The 14,054-nt window shown below is 44.6% G+C and overlaps 1 protein-coding gene across 6 annotated transcripts in view; it reads right to left on the bottom strand.

The window, feature by feature from the left end:
* The window catches only part of LOC121596473 (mucin-5AC), an 89,691-nt gene that overhangs the window by 73,861 nt on the left and 1,776 nt on the right, over nt 1-14,054 (bottom strand). The window lies entirely within an intron of this gene.

Raw genomic sequence — 14,054 nt, 5'->3', positions numbered from 1 at the left:
ATCCCTCTGCGATCGTTCTAATCAACGACGGAAAGCAACAGCAGCAAGTGTGCAGCAGATTGCTTTTGATTTTTCGCACACACACACACACACACCCACCCGTACACACCTTTATTCGTTGTTACTCAGTGGAGAAGTTTTCTGCACAGCGCTCAAAACCCATAAAAACCGTGGGCGCTTGTTGTGCAGACGCGAAAAACTTCTGCGGCCTATCGGGAACTGCCTTCAACGGCAGTGGCTTTCATTAGCGATGGCCAGTAACGGGAACGTAACAATATGAGGGAAAAAAAAACAAAAAAAAACAAACACTTATAAACAGCAGCACTGGGCAAGTATTGACGGTGCCAGACGTAACCGCAACTGGTTGCAAAACCCGACCGAGCGACAAAGACGGAGCTTTTTACTCCCTTAATATTTTCCCTTCCTAAAACAGCAAAAAAAGAGAAAAAATGAAGCACACACACACACAGGCAACTTCTAGAAAACGCTGCGGTCAACGGAAACGCCACCCGAACGAACACCGCGGGTCCTTTCGTTCGTTCGTTCGGCCAACGTGGTCGTGGGCATGTGGTTTTGGCTGCGCGAGGGAAAGTTTTGCGCTTTAATATTTAATGTTTCTTCTGTAAACAAGCCCGTTTTGTTGGAGCTGGTTGTTAGTTCCACTTTCCTACGGTGCGTTGAGGACGAGCGACGACCATGGGACTTGTTTTGTAAACCTCTCAAAAGTTTTCCCCTACATCCACCCCCCGTAGCGCACCCGTTCTGTTGTGAACGTTGTGAGTGTTGTGTTTTCTTTTTAATCCTTCAAACGCCACCTCTTTCCGTATTGCGCGTATGGACGAATTCGTATGAAGAACGTCCGCGCGCCGTTCCACCGCTTCAGCCACAAAGCAACTGAGAAAGGGGAAGGAACGAGTGTCCATTTTATGACTGCTGGCCCATACACACACATTTGCGTATGGGATTTTGGTTGCATACTCATTTCGCTAGCAGGTAATAAAAGTTGCAATTTTACTGCCACACAGCCTTGCTAAACCGGCTGGGAAAAGTCCGGCTAGAGTCTACAAAACAAATGTCTTGGACTGTGCGAGCCGGGAGGAAGCGGCCTGGAAGTGTGGTACGAGTTGTGAAATCGAGGTAAGGTTTATGTTGCAACTCTTACAACGGGTGGTAAGCGCATGATGAGTGCCAGTTGCGCAATTATTCATGTGAAGAACTGTTTCAAGTTGCGAGCGTGAAATATTGTGAACATTTTTAACCATTTCAGCAGCAAGAGAAAGAGACTGTGAGAAGGAAAAGAACACTTTCTTTTTCATTAACGTGCAAGAGTAATTACTTCACGCGGCGTGGAGTGAAGTGTAGTGGGTGAGTGAGCTATATTAAAGCTATTTAAATCAAACTTATGTTCATACTTTTATAGAATTGGCTTTACAGCTACACGAGAACATGTCTTATTAGCAAAAGATTCAACGCTGAAAGGGTTGTTTAAAGCTACATTCGAAGCTCTAAAGATCGATCCGTTTTCGAAGCGATCCTTCACCCTTTCCCGGCAAACAGTTCTCGGAAAAGCTCGGCTTTTCCCCGGACGCTCGTAAAGCATATGCAAACTTTCACCAAACCATACCAAACCTTACGAGAACCACCCACAATGCATCATCATGAGTTAACCTTTTTTGATCCACCACCACCACATATTACCCAATTAAAAGTTTACGCTTGTACCGCGAAGCAGGCACACACCCGGGATATCCTGATTAATAAGCAGAAAACAGTTGCGTAAACCAGTTCCGGCAGGCAGACAGGCCGTTCCGTTTCTAGGAAATCTGTCCGTGTGGTCTCAATTTAATATTGGCGACGTTCCTTTCCCCTTTTCCAAGTAAAAGTGTGCCTTGAGAGCATCAACAGGCAGCTTCCTGTTCGTTGGTTCTAGCTCAGCTTTTGTACAGCATTAAAACAGGAGCATTGTTCTAGTTTAACGTGTGTTTTTACCTTCCAATCCCGTGAGAGCGGGCAGGCAATTAAATGCGATTCTAACTAGATCAGTTACGGTTGCCATGTGTGCGTCCTTATCGAGAGCTTTGTTTTTCCGTGGCCGTTGTTTTGCTAGATAAGTTTTCAGCTGCTCGTTAGTGGAGCACACTGCAACACACTCGATCTAATATTTCAAACTCGAAGAGGAAAAATTTCGAAAACAAAAAAAAAGGGTAAACAACCAGGCGCCTCCACCGCAGTGCGGAAAACTTTGCGCTGTCACACCGTCGCTCTGGTTGCGCGTTGCACTTTCTCGCTCGCGTTTGTATGTGATGCCAGGTGATTTCGAAACGAAACTTGCAGCCGGCTTCCACCGATGGTGGTACGATGGCGGTGTTTCCGGTTTGTTTGTGCTGTGCGCACTTTCATCCTTTTTCCCTGGGACCGGACTTTGGACTGCGTTTTGGCACCAATGTGTGGTGCCGTAAGCATCGTGTGCTTTTTTTTCTGAAATACAAAGGTATGACACCATTACACCAGGACCTAGTCGCCAGTTAATATGCAAATGGAAGTGTGGCAATGTGTCCCGGGTTTTGGGAGTAACAAGTGTGTAGAAGTGCTCGCAGTTAGCAGCACCATTCCGGGGCGTGACGCGATGGTGTTACTATGCCTTTGATCGGTGGTGTTACAGCATACACACACACATACACACCAGTTGCAGCTATTTATTCGTGTCGTTTCCCCGGCAACGGGGTGTTGATGTGTTTGCGTTCCGCACAAAAGTTGTCACTGTCGGTTCTATGGTACTATGGCCCGTGAATGTGTTAGCGAGAGAATGTGATGATAGTTTGTTGTTTTTGTTCTATATTCCCCCCCTCACCCCCCCCCCCCCTCCCCCCTGTTTGCATTTTAGACAGTAAATGGTGACACCTTTTGCGAGCTACCATGGTGTGAAGCTGCATGGAATTCAGTGTAAGTTTTACATTGCTGCTGCAACATTCCTGAGCTGACGCAAGTTACTTCCCTGCTGCAACAAAGTTTTGCTCCAAACATGAGTATGTGTGTGTGTGTGTGTGTGTGTGTGTTTGGTGTCTGTGTATGCAAAAAGCAAATGCAATTTAACGCTAACTCACCAGTAAGCGGAGCTAGATTACAATGGATGAGCTTAGCGCCGGCTGCATCCGAGGTGCAACAGCTTTCGTTTCATTCGCACTCATTAAATTGCACTTAATGCACAACGACGCCTTGCAGGACAGAAAACATCACACGAAACACGCTCATGCGAAGCACCACTAGGATGCAAATCAGGATTTAATAGATATTCGCTAATCGCTATAAGTGCACACCAGGCGAAAAATCAATCTTCATTAATAATAATTAAACGCCCACAACAACAACAATAATAACGCCCACATTGTCTCCCAACGATTTTCCCTCTTACCCGTTCCACACCATACCAAAAACGCGCTGAGTGTGAGAGAAAAAGCACACGTCACTACTCATACGCGTCAACACCACCACCACCACGCGTCCTTTCGCTCGCTCCGGTGGATGCTTTTGCGAGGGATGTTTTAATTAAATTTTAATTAGCATCACATCACAATCGTCCTCGTTCGCACCGAGAGGCCAGAGACCGGCGTGCGCAACTCGACCAGGTGTCGGTATGGTGTTGTATGGAAAATGAGCGTACGGCACGATTTTGTGATTTCCTCGCAAGTTAAACAAACACACAGGCAAGCCCTGCCAGTGGGAAAATCGGTGTGGCCCTATCACTGTAGCCATTTAGACATTTTGTGTGACACACACACACATACAATTGACCGTGTGGAGTGTTTCACACGCACAGTTCGCGATTCGGGTGCAATCGTGCAGAAATCGAGCCGGGAACCTGGCAACAAGAATCTCGCTGTCCATTCTCATGCATCTTGTATGGATCACGTAAAAGTTGGACGGATGCCAACCCTAAAAACGGTCAGCAGATGCTGTAGGGTAGAGTGTGCTTTTTTGCCTTCAATGTATGTGTATGTGTGTGGAAGAGTAAGACGTGAATTGGTTTTCCTATTTTTCCTGTTTTGCTTTTCCTTTTTTCCTGCAGCTCAAAACCGATTGTCGATGAATTATTTATTCCCGGCAGGATATTTTCTTTCCTATTTCGCTTTTCGGGATGTCATTTCACTTTGGCAGGATACGATACGAAAAGAGAACTTTGGGAAATGAACATTATGATGGTTTCCGTTTTCTCATTTATATTGTCACCATTTATTGATGTTTGGTTCCTTTCCAGCTAGCGCCAAAAAAACGAATTCCTTTTCTACCTTTCGCTCGCTAATTCTGTGCCTTCTCTTCTGTATGCTTATGTTTTTGTTGGTGTCTAAGAACTGGTAAACAAGGAACCAACACTTCAAACACTTCCAATGCTCTGAAGGATTGCTACTTCCAAGAAGAGAATAAGTAAGGAAAAATAGGAATTTCTTTCCACTGTGTTTTTGCATGCCGATTGGGGCTCCTGTTTATTTGATGATGGACAGCAATTAAGCTCGGGGAAAGGAATAAAAAAGGTACAAAAGAAAAAAAAGGGTTTCATCGAAGGCACGGTGAAAGATAATTTATACATCCAAATTAGAATTGACCTCAAGGGAAATAACTAATTACTGCACCAAACAAAAAAAGAGGCAGCAAAGTGTTCGTTTGGCGTTTTTTCGATGTTCACTTCTAAGTCAAACATTATGAAGTGGTTTGAAATTGAAATTTAATATTTACACCACTTTAGTTGAAAACATTCAAGATATATTGTTGGAAAAAAAAGATTTAAATCTCTTAGAGCATTATTCTTACGCTTCAAAAAATACAACTATGCATAATGCTATTTTTGTAACAAAAATCAATATTATACTTCTCACTCCAGAATGGAGCCGTAGCGAGCAAGTACAATAAAAATACAAATAACTCACTCGGCAAGGGAAACAAGGACGAAGATACTGGGGCATCGGGGTTTTATGGACTGGAAAAATGAACACAATCAACGTTTCCTACAACACCCACAACAAAACGTAACCAACTCAACCGAACGGAAAGAAGCGACCGGTTGAAAGATCCTTAAACGTTACTCATTATCGTACCGAGGGGGATGTCAAGGGTGCTAGGGAACACGAGGGCATACGGTATGGCACATTATTTGTGCCTGTGTGTGTATGTTTCTATGTGGAGCACTGTCAGTGTATTCATTGTCAGCATTTTCCTGTCATTACTGTGTCTCTTCTTGATGGTAGCCTTCGTTTCTTTTGCTCCTTTTGCATGGTTAAAGTCCATTTACTCAGCGCCTACGGGGGTGCCGCAAGATGGCTAGCAGCTAGACGAGACATTTATTTTTCCGCTTCGAAGAAACCGACTAAGTCGCCTATCCGTGGTTGTAGTGGTGGTGGAGTGAGCGTGACTTTAGCGGCTTTTCCTCCTATGTTTTGCTGCCTATTCGATGACTAGAAAAGCTGCAACCAAACTGCGATGGGGGGGAAGGGGGTAGTGCACACAACGGCACCCACACCCACTTGGTGTTGCGTGATAGTGCTCATTTTGTTTTCCTTCGTTGCATTTTTGCACCACTTTCTCATTCAGACACACACACACACACACAATAAATAGAAACATTTGCTGACGATATACAGACACATTCCCGCGGCTGGTTTCACTTTTGTCTTACACTTCACTTCCACTTCCGTGCAACACCACCTCCACTAACTACGCCTACTCGCGCACGTCGCGTTACACATTTGGACACTTTGGTGGCGACGGTTTCCTTTCCGGTGATGAGAAAATTTCTTCCATTTTCCGGTTTCCGGCATCCGGCAGCATCGAGCGAACGCTGTCTCGCCTGTGACGCTGCCGCTACACTGCTGTTTCCTGCTATTGTCTCACATTTCAAGCGTGGCCGTGTAGCCGCGTTCGTTTCGTAGTGGGAGAGAGCCGTTTGCGCCTTTTTGTGAAGGCGATCTAGATCTCAGCTGCCAGGCTCACATTGTTTCTGTGTGCGTTTTTCTATCGCTATGTGGATGGTTTGGTCTTGTTTCTTTGTATGTTTGCGCCTACCGCACTGTAATCTCTTCAAGATCAACGCCTGAGGTGTCCGGGATTCCGGCATTTTTTTTTTAAATTGTTCTGTTTTGGGGGAGGCGTTCTTTCCCGGCGAGAGCTATTTGTGTGTTTAGCGGTATGGAAAGGCATTCGCAGCCAAGTTGCGCCGCAGTGTGAAACCATTATTATGCCACCAACTCCATTCTGGGGCAGGATGAGGAGACTGTTTATGAACAATGTTGGCAGGAAAGTGTTTAGTAGTTAGTCGGGAAGTTAGTTTCGCTTGACTTCAACACATTGTTTGCAGTAAAATAGGTAATTATCACATGTACTGTTGCGCATTTGGATTTCTTTCTCAAAAAATACAATGATGCTGTCAACTAAAAATGAGACATCAACACTTAATACTATAGCGCCATCTGGTAGTAAATCGCGGATATAAATATTATTCATGCTGTGTAGTAAACGCTTGATTTATACTTTCTTTCTTATATTTATTGTAGCTGTACATCATGTCCCTTTTTTTAAATTAAAACATTCGTTCTCTGGCTTTTCCGTTAAACAAAATAAAAATAAAAAAATCATTCCCTCCCGACTGACCGAACCAACCTTTCCCGTACAAATGAAGACAAACTCCGTGATGTTATGACAACTTGTTGGATTTTTGTTTCCGAAACAAACGATACACATAATCATAAAGTACGCCCGAAGGAAAACATCGCGGGGGCGTGCGCGTACAACATTCAAACCAAAAAAAAACACCATGACACACCCCGACCTTAAAGCTTGAGACATGGCCCGAAAATGCCAAAAAAATAATATGTTTTCCCGATATCCACCGCCTCCTTCCCAACAGGACGACGACCGGTGGGGAGATGCACAGGTGGATAATTTTCGTTTTCCATCTTTTGCAAACCCGCCAATCTTTACCGTCCGTCCGTCCGGCCGCCCAACCGTTGACTTTTGGAATTACAGCAGCGCGCGGAAGGAGCCGTCCGAATGAAAACAGAAATTAATACAACCGAAATACGAGCCCAGAAAGCAACAGGAGACTCGAGCGTGTGGTAACATTGGAAAAACAAACCAATAGGACCGACCAACGGTCGCTTTTCGAGGGGAATTTTTCCTCGTTTCGCTCTTCTCGATTATGAAAAAGTGTTTTCTTTCCACGGTCGTTAACCGGCCTCCATGCGGCCGGACGGTTGGAGCCATTTTTTGGCTAGGAAAAATCGTACCAGAACGGAACGGACGATAATTTGACAGCTGCTCTGGTGGGGAAGTTCTTCCTTTTTGGTTTAATTTTGTTTCGAACCGACCCCACCGACCAACAACACCCACCAATGAGACGAAAAAAAAAACATAAACCTAGAGCGCTGGCAGGTCGGGACCGTTTCTTGGCGAGTCCTTAATGATTTGGTTTAGTGAAATAAAAGAGAAAAGGTTCAACAAGTTTGCGACTTTTGCGGGGTTTGCTTCCGTTTTTGAGTGGTATCGTTTTGTTGCCGACCGGCCGACCGGCTGGAGCTATTTATATGTGTGCTCGCTGGTTTTACACAAAACGGCGGTTTACAATGGCTTTTATGCGTTTTTGTTGTGGCAAACGGAGTAGATTTGGTGTTGTGGAGAGAGAAAAAAAAACTCTTACCTTTCGAAGCGAGAAGTTTAATATAAGTGGGTTGAATTATCGTACCATCAGCAACTTTTAAAAAGAAGGGGGTGCTAAATGAAGATAACTTTCTTCGTGTGGAATAATCTGACAAAGGGGTTAAATGCAGAGCTTAGAGAGAGACAGAGAGAGAGAGAGAGAGACATAGAGAGAGAGAGATAGACAATTGAATAAAATATGACGTTTTAATCGCTGTTTCAATTCACTCTTCTGAGAATAATTTGAAACACTCCCACGAAACTTGTGACCATTCTATTTATTTATTTATCAGAAATGCTCATAAAATTAATAACAAATAAAACCCCCGTTGCTTTATTAGCCCCCTCACACAATCCAATGAAAGAAGATACAATCCCGAAACAATCCCAATCAGACAGGCAAGTGTTCCTTTCCCCCCAGAGCGACGCATACGAAATCGGGCTGTCAGAATGTAGCAGAAAGGATTCGTTTCACTTTCACTGCACGATCCTGTCAATGTTTTCCACTTGGCAATCGATAAAGAAGCGAGTGTATGTGCGGCACCGCTTCGGCAACCTGGGAAATGGAAATCGCTTTACGTTTTTTTTATTCTTTTTGTGTGATTTTGTGTTTTTATTCTGAACCATCGAAGGACCGGGTTGGCGGGTTGTTTTTGTGCATATTTCACTGTCAATATTTGTTATTTGTGAAAACTCACTCTCTGGGTTTTTGGCTGATGGGATAGAAGCTCCTAGCACCCAGCGAGCAATGTGGTAAGAAAAAGGGTGCTTATCCCTCGAGGGATTTGAACCGCTTGTTCACTTTTTTCGGAAATGTATTGGCCTGGACTGAGAATACCCGAGGATGGAGTGAAATATACTATCGTAACTAGCGTCCAATATGATCAGAAAAGCTGCATTATTATCATATCATCCTATTGATGTCAATTATATTATTACACCAACATTTACAGCCGGCTCTCACTACTGTTTTTTACTTCAATTCATCATTCGCATGCTTTATGTGCCATATTATTCAGACGGGAACGTCTCTGCGGGGAATAAAAATGTAAAGAGGATCACACTCGAGCAAAATCCCACAAAAACCCTATCCGATATCGATCGAAGCCCCGTCCCAAGACGACGGGCGGGGAACAGAATTATTCAAATAAAATAAATTCCACTCCGACAGTCACACATTACCATACAAAGGAGGCAAAAGGAGCTTTGAATGAAACGAAATTCAAATTCATTTGATCGTGTGTGTGTGTGTTAGGTGAACGGTTTGAAATAGTTTGATTTTATGCATTGTCTACATAAGCTTCTGTATCTGTTATCACATAAGCTTCTGTGTCTGTTATCATCCATATGAAGATGCTAGTGGAACATCTGAAAACTGATTTAAAGCGTCATTTCATGCTGCAGTAGCGGGAAATGGGGCTGAATTGAATTAGCTTACTTTTATTCGGCTTCTGAGAAGCATTTGTCTTTCTTTCCGTACATCAAACCGATTGCTCGCTATGCATTCCATGCTGTAGCTCTGAATCGAAAAAGGGAAACAGAAAAAAAACTGATTCGTTCTGCGCGGAATAAATTCCACAAAATCTACTAATGGTTCGGTGGAAAAAGCACACTCCCCGGGACGTTGCTGACAATCACGTATCGCTTGCAAAATCGGGCTAATGTCACGGTGGAGGTTTTGTAACGACACCAAATTTGAGTGTTTCCTTGAAGAAAAGAAACAGACTTCAGTTTTATGACTGCCAGAAAATGCTGCAGTCCCGAGCACGAACTAACCTTTCACGGGTTTGAGTTACCTTTTGTGGATTGTGTTTTGCTTTTACAAGTCACACAAGAGTGATCGCTTTTTTGTTTAAAACGATAAAACAGGACAACCAAGAATGCAATCAAATATTGTTCGGACAAAAAAAATCAAAGTTCGTTCGAAATACATTGCACAGTGTGTTCACTTTAGACGCGAAAGCAATACTTCATTCCTTTCCACCACACAAAAAAGAGGATGTCCTATGAAATCGCGACTAAATGCTGCAACCTTCAAGGAAGCACTGCAAAGACCAAGGACATCCATGGGACGGCAGGAAGTCTGCAAACAGGAAATTGTTTTAATAAACAGCAGCAGTAGCTCGCTTGCAGTGGCAGGATGCAGCCACTGTTGCTTCAGGATGCACCGAGACCTTTACAGAGCGTTTGGTGAAAAGTAAAGATAAACACGTGGACAGCACGACACATCAAATTGTGTTCTTCAGTTTAGCAGGTTCTATTGACAGTGAGGAAGAAGCGTGCAAATACGTTATTTGAATAACCATTTTGGGGTTGCTTTCCTGTGCACTTTGTTTGACATGTAAAATGGAATTAGGTTTGATGAAAACTCAAATCTTTTTTCAATTATTATACATCTCTACCCTTGTAATTTGATAATGTAACACCAATTATGTGTAAAACTGTGGGTAGAAAACTTTTACATCATAATCCTGAAACTCCGCCTCATCACACTGGACTGGGCTGCATGGGTGAATGAGCAAAGAAACTTTCCCAAACACGCTTTATTGGATTGCAGCTTAATGTTTCACCTTTGCAGCAAACAATGCACGGGTTTAACATCCTCGTTCTCCTGGCAACACACACCAATTGAACTTTACTCCGTTTTCCCGGTGTCGTAGTGTTGCTTTTCTGTGTTCTACCTTCCTCTTGGAAACAACATTTTCCTCCCAACAAACTTTGACCACTATACAGCACCGCACTAGCGTTGGAGCATCCAGTTTTTAATTGCCCGCTTGATTACTGGGACCGGGACTGGAGAAAAGGGGGCTCTGTGTCAAGGGCTCCCCACAGTTCAAGAGCAACATTCTTTAATAAAAGCTCATCTTTAATGCCAGCGATAATCCTCGACCTTCGTCTCGCTCTCTCGTTGCTTCTAGATGCCACCCAGTTTTTTTTTATTTGCTTCTTCTTTGCACGTTTTTTCCCCCTTGCATACGAGCAAGATGGGTCCGAATGGATTTACAGACCCATTACCGGAACACTCTGCCTCTCTTTCTTTCTCTTTCGGCTGGCCTACCGGGTAGCCAATTTTTGCTTATCTCTTCCCACACCCGTTCCAAAACTTCGGCTCCTGGTGGAGGCGCCTGGTGCCGCACTGTCTGACCATCTGAGCCCTGACTCGGCCCCGGTCTGTCGGGTCGGGCGAGAGGCTAATTAATGCCGGTGCCCGTACATGGATTTAATTAACATCGAAACTCACTCCCTTTTGCCTCCGCCTAATAACACCCGGTACTACAGAGGGGCACCGGGAGGCGAGTGAACCGTGCGCGGGATCGGGCCAAAAGCCGTGCACCCGAAAGCATCCGAAAACCGATATTATCCAGTGTGGAGTATAAAATATTCACACGCTACTCGAGCACCGCTCTCTCGTCGTTGGGCCTCCGTAAGGCACAGGGAATTAGTGTCGAACGGTGTGTGTGTGTGTGTGTGTGCTACTGCTGCTGCCGTATGTGCTTTCCACTTGGATTAGACTCCCGGTTGAAGCCCGGGCCCGCCATTAACGCGCAACGAGGCCTACACCCTGGTTCCACCAGACACAGAAGATGCTCGCTTTAGAGGCATTGAAACGAACGTACATATGTACGCAGTGGCACATCATTTAAATACACACACACACACACACATACGGTGGCCGAGTAAGCACAGCACAGAAGAGACACGAGATTGCGGGCTCTAAAGTTGGCAATCGGCTCTAAAGAAACAGCTCCAGTCCGCCGGATCCGCAGCTTATGTTCCAGTCAGCGAGCTCTGATGGCACTGGCTCATGCTGCCTGTTTGAAGAACAACAGCAGCAACGACAGCATTGCAATCATCATTGCGCATCGGTTGGGGCGGAGAAAGTTCCGTATTTAAAAAAACCAAATCGCCCACACCAAGCGCGCGCAACCATAAATTATATGGATCATATTTTCCTTCTCGTCCACCGATATGTTGCCAGACTGTGTCTTACTTTACCCCGGTTTGCCTCTTCTTCGGTTTCCGTGGCGTTGTTGCCGGGGGATCAGGACCAGCTCTACCTGCGCATGAAAAACGCGTATCCATTTGTTGGGATGTTTTCTGCTGCGCCTGTTTTCCGGTTTTGCTCCCTGAAGGCAAGGAGTTTTAGCCTTAGCTGCTGCTTTTGTTTACGCGCACGTGGTGACGGAAGAAGGTTCGGATTTTGTGTGAGCTGTGCTTTTTAAGGAGTGAGCTAGAAGCAAGCGGAGTAAGCTACAGATTTGGATTTGAAGGATTGATTTTCTTGTGCGCCACATGTGAATAATGCCACATGGAGAATAAAGCCACATGTGCACGGTGAAATTTGAGTTTTACTTTAACACAGAAAGAACTTTTTAATGACTTTGGCAACGCGCAGAAAAACAAACTCCATCCCGCGAAACAAGAATTCACATCTTTCTTTGAGAAACATTTGAAGAATTGTTACACGAAATAGGAAATTGTTAGAATAACGCTTATAACGCTTCTCACTATTGCCACCAGAGGACGCCACACGCTTCTTAGTAGCATACTGAACAATGACATCATTCTAAACGATTTGTCACTGCTTTCTAGCTGCGTTTTAGTGTGAAAAACAAAGAAGCGCACTCGTGCAAACAGTCCTTTTTGCTCACACACGCTTCAGCCGGAGTCCCCAAACAGAAGTGTTCGGTCGATCGATTGCTTGTCACACACTTCACTCACTTTTATACACTTTTTCACAAACACACCGACACGCACGCACGCTGTTTTTCAGTGGAAGAATCTTCACTTTATACCATCAGAACGGGGAAAGCGAAGTCGACAGAAGAAAGAATAAAAACCGCCTTTTTTATCTTCTTTGCTACGTATGAAAGCGAAAAATATGTTGTTGTTTTTTGTGCTTATCCCTTCAGGTTGACGCTCCAACACCTTTCAACCATCACACCCTGTGTGTATGTGTGCAAGTGTGTCTGTTTGTGTAGCCATATTTTCCATCCACTTTTCCTTGTCGTGTTTTTGCATACCCTCTTAACCATGCACGGTCGTCACCCCATTCTACGGTTACACACTCCGTAACACACAAGCTTCACGCTTCACTATCACTCGCGTGTTTGATCTCACTCTCTTTCTCACACACAGGAGAGACGATTTTGCCTCACACTGCTCCACTCACTTGACCAGCACCAGGCACCAGCAGTGGCATTCTTTGCCGAATGCAACAGTTACTTTACGCTGTCAGCTTCCACTTCACGCCACGCCGTACGCTGTCTTCTTGCCGTAATGTTGTTGGTTTTAGCTGTTGGCCGAGGGGAAAAACTTCAAACGACGCAGGAACTGGACAAGTGAAAGGCAAAGAAAAAATGCTGAACAAAAGAACAAAAAAGAAAAACGATGATGGAAGAAGGTTTGGGGTGGAAATATCATTAAAGGCAGAGGAAAATCTGCTCCAATGTTCACTGTGGGTGTTTTCTCTTCATCTTTCGGGGGGTGGGGGAGGTATTTTACACCAACCCCCTCCGCTACGGCACCGCTTAGCGCTTCGAGACACGATCAGCGTCGATTACCGTCGTCGGTGGAAAGTATCGAAAGCGGTTTGGCACAAAACGACAACTAAAACGTGTCGAACCACAGTTGTGCGGGTTGATTTTTTTTGTCTTTATTTTGCTTCCAAAATGATGGCCATTTTCGCCATCGGAAGAAATTTGCAATGTGCTCGCCCTCCCCCCTTTCTCTTTTCAACGTCAACGTGCGTTGTTGTGCGCTCCGCGCGCCGTGAGGCTCAATGGAGGTGGAATGAAAATTAATATCAACCATAAATTGATGAGTTTTATGACCACTGGCCGCGACCACAAGAGTAGGCTGCTTTTTCTCTTTCTCTCTCTCCCCTCATCGCACGGAAGATGTTTTTTGCTTCTGCTATTCATGAAGCTACTTTTATCTTCTCCGCTCTGGTTTGCGATCGTTTCTATTGCCACTTTTAGCGAGGTAAAACGCCAATAGGGAGGCAGAAAGGGAGGGACTAAAAATTGAAACTCTCTGTAGTTTATTAAGAAATTTACCTCTCTTCCACTGCTTATAAGCGATTATGTTGCTGGTTTCGCCGTCGTTAACAGGCGTACAAGCACAAGCACAAATAAACACGGCAACAAGTGCCAACTTGTGGCCGATGTAACTTTTCCATTTTTCTTTCTTTTGCTTGTTCATAATTTTCCCTGTCCTTTTGCCTTGTCGAACTCGTTCAATCTCAAAACTAATACTCCCACCCAAGACCTAATCCTTTTCCCATGATGGTATACCCCAGTGCACTCCAAACCCGGGACCGAACGCGGGGATATGGTTTTCTGTGTCAAACCGCCTCGTCTCCCCGAGGG

Source organism: Anopheles merus, chromosome 3R (genome assembly GCF_017562075.2).
Source record: "Anopheles merus strain MAF chromosome 3R, AmerM5.1, whole genome shotgun sequence".
Taxonomy (NCBI): domain Eukaryota; kingdom Metazoa; phylum Arthropoda; class Insecta; order Diptera; family Culicidae; genus Anopheles; species Anopheles merus.
Note: the sequence above shows the minus strand (reverse complement) of the source record. Positions and strands in the feature narration are given on the sequence as shown.